This window comes from Ciconia boyciana, chromosome 2 (genome assembly GCF_034638445.1).
Source record: "Ciconia boyciana chromosome 2, ASM3463844v1, whole genome shotgun sequence".
In the NCBI taxonomy this organism is placed as follows: Eukaryota; Metazoa; Chordata; class Aves; order Ciconiiformes; family Ciconiidae; genus Ciconia; species Ciconia boyciana.
In genome coordinates this window covers 119750379-119756865 of record NC_132935.1, presented here as the reverse complement: position 1 = coordinate 119756865, position 6487 = coordinate 119750379, and positions in this window count along the sequence as shown.

Here is a 6487-nt window from a genome sequence, read left to right as displayed (position 1 = left end):
CATACTATTTATATCTTTTGTTATCAGAGCTTGAGCATCTGTACCAGAGATGTCTGTATAAACTGACAAACAGATACATACAGTATGCAATAAATAACCAATCCTTAAGCATTGAGGAATGTTCCTGTTGTTAAGCCGGGTTGTTATGATTTCACTTAGAGACAAAGATGATGGAATATGACTTCTCCCTGACAAAAAATTGGGTTTCTTCCCAGAGGCTCAGAAATGCCTGAGCCTCGAGAGTCTCTCTGCTGTCTGTGTGATATATGACGAGCGCTCCCTTCCTACGCAAGCAGGTTACTCCTTTCAGGCCACAATGTCTCATGTGGTAAGGCAATACATTTTGTGCTGGATCACCCCTGACCACCATTTGGGAGCAGAGGGATACAAACCAGCCCAATAGCTACTCTGGCTTGCTGATGTTTTCTTCCCCTGCATTTTGCATAGCACATAGCAGAAGGGGGACAGGCAGCCTCTCATGAAGTCCTGCTTCTATTTCTTTTCCTGGGTAAACTCCCTTTAAAATATGAGCAAGAAGAAAACTATAACTTTATACCAAAGAGAAATGAAACGTACCAGAGGCAGCAATTTCTCTCCCATGCTACTGTAACAGCACCACATTCTTCACACCCAGTTTCACAGGAAAATTGCAAGCTATCTGTTTATCAGAGCATGCTCAGGGATAAACCCCGCTCGTCTTCTTTACGTGAACGAGTACCCCTTGTTTGAATGAGCAGTCTGGCCAGGGGCAGAGTTACCACACAGTTTGTGACCCACCTCCTCCTTTGCTCAGGGCGCAGCTTTTCGCATCCCCTCTCCGCTTTGCTGCTCCATCCAGCCCCGCTTGTGAAGTCTCAGGCAAAGGGCAAAAGATCGCAGGATAAGACCTTGCACATGTAACTTCCAGTCTTTAAGGTAAGCCTGTTTGTCTAATAACCAGGGTACAATTCAGAATTGCCTCACTGCTATGATGAGAAAAAAGCCCCATGCTAAGTAATTGACTGAAGGGTAACTCTAGTCAGCTCGGGGGCTGCTTCTTTTGCAGCATAAAATCATGGAACAAGCCGTAACAAATGTTGCTGCAGTCGCTGCGCAATGTAGCTGCCAAGTCAAATCAGAGATATCGACAAGAGCATTTTAAATGTTCTGGCGAGAGAAAACTTTCCTTAAGCTATTCGAGTGCTTTGTGGGTGTATTTTCAGGTAACAAGCCTTGGCTTAAAGCCCTGCATTCAAGCATCACTGAATCTCACTCATATTCAAAAACTGATCAGAGTCTGTATTCAAGTGCTGTAAGCAGTCCCTATGCTTCCCACAATTCATCTAATCACCATGAATAACTTGGAAATAATTAAGCTTTTGACCAAAATTATACGCTGTGTGACTTCAGTTTATGGAAGACTGATTTGTTGCCTCCAAAATATTCCATGGATCATTATTAGAGCTGGGCCTAATTCTTTCCTCCATTTTTTATGATCAATAATGTATATAGTATGAGATGCAGAGCTGTATTTCTTATTTAGCATCATAGGTATCCTTATTAAACATTATAACAGAGTAGCTCCCAAATACAGCTGTAGCACAGATACATTTCAACTTTATTTCAAGAACAGCCTTTAGCAAGTGCTTAACTTGAAAGCAGTGGAATTTAAGTACCTGCAAATAATTGTCTTTTATTGTGGGAAATTCTATTCTATCCTGCAGAGATGGACTTAATCCTGTGTCCAGAAGGTTGAGTGGACTAGAGCCAGTGTCAGTAAGACATTGATCATGCTGATTACAAAATTATCTAAGTACATACTTACATTTAACAGAAGGGCGCTGACTTTAATGCACCTTGGCATTTATGTTTGCTCCCTTCCCTTGCTTCTCCTGAGTCACTTGCTTCCCATGAGAAGTGAGTCACCAGACCTGGTCAGAGGCAATGGGGCAGACTTACCCTGTGGAATCACTTTAGTAGAAGAATTGCTTTAGTAGAAGAATTACTTTAAGAAGTTATCAAAGGAATAGAAATGTGCTCATATGGCCTGCATTTTCACAAATATGCAGAAGACCGCATGGGGCTGTACACCTGGCAGGCAATAAAAATCCCATCTCCTTACATATTTGTTGAGGCAGTCATGAGACTCCAACTCCATCTTCTCCAGGCAGCTGCCACAAACAGCAGAGAGGTGTCGCATCCCATGTACCATGACGGATACGCCATATTACTATAGCTGGATACTTCTGCTAGGATTGAAGTAGAGGTAACAGTGACTTTGGTTCTCTTGAACAGAGACAAGGGAACATAGAAAGTTCTTTGGTCTTCCCTTAATATTAACCTGCTGTGTCTTAGCCTGCTAGGATGATGCAACTACTGTACAAGGGAAATATATCACTTCCATAAAACACGGTAAGTAAAACCAGCTTGAAAAATAAATGTGCTATTAGCTATTTCCATGCCTACCTCAGTCAGGAGGTAGCAAATTCAGTATATTCCAGTAACAAGCTTCAGATAGTGAAAAAAATATGCCTGGAATTTTCTAGAGTTGAAAAATGCAGTATTTCCTGTGCTCTTGCAAGAGATACTGTACTTTGTACCATTCTGCTACCATACTGAGCTGAGTTTCCAGCACGGGGAAGCAGATGCTGTGCATCATTGCTATTCTCAGCTGCAGCAGAACTGGAGAGCCAACGCATAGCAATTACCCCGGTACATCAGATCCCAGTAAAGCGGAGCTGCACTCACCCCTGTCTGGTGCATACAGACACCAACAGCCCCAGGTTCTGCTCCCTCTAACACATCCTCTTCTCCATTACAGGTTTCTGCCACCTTTTGCTTATGTATTTGCAAGCTCTGTGGAGCAAGGCTCGCTCTCAGTGTTGGCATGGTGCCTAGGGTGAAGCTGTCCGTGTTAGGCATCACCTTTAGGCACCTTTAGGCATCTTTAGGCATCACCACAGTATATGGTCATAAAGCAGCTGCTCGATGTGGTCTTTTTTTAATAACAGAGGAGATGAAATACTTGGAAATTCAGCTAGAATACCCGGCGAGTGCCCTCTCCAGCACGGGGTACTCGTCCAGTGCTCTTCGGGCAGCTGGATGAGTGCCATGCAGCTGGCTGAAAGCTGCTTTGGTTTACACAGTGAAAGCAAATGCTATCTCATACAGCAGCTGTGTTTCAAGCACGATGAACTGCATCTTGATTACTCTCTTTGAAGCTGCATTGGCTCTTCTACCACCTGCCTCATGGACATCTGCACTAAATACACACCCCATCGTTTCAGGATTCGCTGAGCTTGTTTTGCTGTTGAGAGTCAGAGCACGGTGGAAGTGACCAGCCCAAAAATTACTCAAGTGAACTTTCCCTCATTAGGACAAGAGCACATAAATGGTGTGTCTCTCCCGGTGTGAAGTTATCAGAATATTTTCTCAGCAGATTTTTCCCCAGGCTGACTGTGAGGATCTGTGCCCATGTGCCTGTATGGTTATTACTTTAATGATTTCATTTTAGCCAAAAAAAGTAGGAAGTGGAATCTTTCATTGACAGCTGTTGGTAGGAACAACAGTGGCTCAATCTTTGATGTGTTCATTTAGCAATGTTACACACACTGTGGGGATAAGGAAGCTGAAGTGGGAGATTTGCTCCTCAAAAATAGTATGGTTTAGAATTCATGTGCTCCCATTTATAGCTTTTCTGTGTTTTCTTGTAATTTGCTCTGTGTAATTAATAGGGCATTTCTAGGCAAAGGTTATGACTCCCATAGACAAAGGAGAGGAATAATTTTGACTAACCAGCACATGGATGGTTTTGGGGGTTTTTTTTATCCCATTTTTATCTCTTGCCTGGCTTCCCTTGCTAAATTCACATGTCCAAGATGATTAATCCTAGCTCTTCCTCAGAAGTGTATGGACATTACTGTGGTCAGCCGGTCAGTAAAGCTCACCACTGAACAATGAACAATACATGGCCCGTGTGAAATGGCTGCTCCAAAACACTTCAAGTCTTGCAGAAGAATGATATAAAAATGACAAATAATGTTAACGAGGATTAAGCCCTCTGATTTTCTACACTGTTTTGAGCTGGACCAGGGCACTGTGCATTAAGCTAATGAGAGGTGAAAGCCAAATTAGCCAGTTTTGATGGAGCTTTCATTGCATGTGGGCACACTCTGAGTGCAGATGCAATTATTTCTCAGTCCCTGGGAGCTTCAAGCCACAGACTTGCATACCACATTAAGCTGATCCAGTAAGACCGGCCCCCGAATCTGACCCAGTTGACTCTTGTTCTTTTCTGAGGAAATGACTGTAGAGCAGGGAGGAGGAATGTAAAATGACACGTGCTGCTCTTGCTCGCCTCCAGCCTGAGACAGAGGTGAGAGCTGCCTGCAGGATGGTAGGTCTGCTTACAGACCCTTTCACATTTAAGCCATATTAGGACCAAATCAGGATCTTTCCCATCACTGTCCATATATAAGCATAACCAAAAAGAGAGGAAAACCAGAAATGTCTTAAGCACAAAAAAAAAAAAAAAGAAGAAGATGGGACAATTAAAAATAATCTTTGTCATCAGTAAAAAGACAGACTGAGGGAATTGTTCATCAGCTGCATCAGCCAAAATAGACACGTGGACAAATTGACCGTATCACAAGAGTATTCACCTTCTCAAGAAAATACACTGAAGTGAAAGTCGATAGCTATTTCAAAGGAAATTTTGGTAAAAAGATGTGTGAAAGGAGGAGGGTCTCTTACTCCTCTTCCTGTTTTCCTTCTTTCTTCATTTTAAAAACAAAGTTGAAGCAATTAAAGTCATAGCAAAGCAGATTAAAGTACTTCTATGCTTAGCATATTGACTCTTGGCACTAGACTGACAATTCTTTACCTCTGGTCCTCACCCTTTGCAGAGAGAGGAGAAAAGTCTGATTTTAGCAGGGTACCTATTTAACAGCATTCACCTTCAAAGCATGCTTTCTTACCTCTTGGATGCTGGAGCATCATCACTGAGAGTGGTACACCTCCATTTGCACTGTACTCCGAGGGTCAGGGTGTTTTGGGGTAGACATGTGGAACAACTCTTTAACTTTAACCCTGGCAACATGCCAGGACTCCATTATAGCATCCTGGCATGTCTAGACAAAAGGTGCTGATGGAGGTTGACTCCTTCACTGCAGCTGATACTACAGCAACCAGGATTGCTACCACTGTAAGGAAACGCATTAGCTGTGCAAGCCTTAATGAAGTCAATGGAAAATGCCTTCACTTCATGTTGATGGGTTTTGTCCTGTAGAGTTATGTGTACAGACAGTCAATATTTTTTGACTAGAAGTGGTTGTTTCTGCGTGCTTTCCCATGCCAGATATTTTAAGCATCTTAATCCAGCTATCTACGCTGTTTACGCAACAGTAGATGTCCAAATCCACTAGGAAGTGACTCTCATAACTAGCCAGTCCCTCACTACACAGCCCTCTCAGCCCCATGGAGAAGTAGTCACTCTCCTGTCACACGGGGCAAGTCATAAGGACTGTCTGTCCCTCGGTCCATCATCTCCAAATCAGAGGGAACTGAACTTATGTGTCTCACAGAGGTGGTGTTAGACTGGCTAGCTAGCATTATAGAGCTCGTTTGGAAATGCTGGCGACCAGAGGGGCGACTGTGGAGAACACAAGAGCAGCCAGACTGGTTCTGTGTTCCTACCTCAGAATTACAAATGACAGTATTCTGTTAAGAACTATAATGAACATAAACCCACATCTATTTTAGGAAGTCTACCACACTTTTCCCATGTTTTGATCTGGTAAAAGAGAAAAAAAGGTACTGTAAGGTAATATAAAGCTGACATAAGAATTACCTTCAGTGGGAAAGTACTGAACTTTATGAAGATGTGAAACTTGGTAAGACACAGCTAACATAAATTAAAACCTGTGAGTTGGCCAAAAGCCTTCCTATTTCTCCAGTAGGAGAAAATAAAACCCCTACCCCTTCCTTATTTCCTTATGTTGATGAAGCGGCATCAGAACTGATTTGAGCGCCTAAGAAATAATTCTGTTCCTCCTCATATGGCTGTAAAGCTCCTATCTGTTCATTTCTCTGCAGTCACATAACCAGTTAGTTACTTTCTTATTAACAGCATCCATTTCTAAGGACTGATTTTTTTTTTGCCATACACATTTTCTTTTAATTGCATATTCTTCATTAAGATGAGTAAAAAGCCGTACTATGCAGAAGGCCACTGAAAAATAGATTTATTTATAAAGACGTGTAAAGATCTCCCAGGAGAGCTGAGTATCCTCACTGCCACCTGAAATCAGCAAGGGCAAAGGGTCTTCAGTCTTCTCTAAAGCTAGGTCTTAAATCTGTAAAAGGTCTTGAACGTCTGACATAATTTTGACTTTTCTCCTTCTTTGAACATGAATATTCCTGCGCACATTTCTGTAATAGCCAGGTGCTGCTGTGGGCTAGTATAAATGTACTGTTTCTTTGCAATGATATTGCCAAAGAAACAAATGCT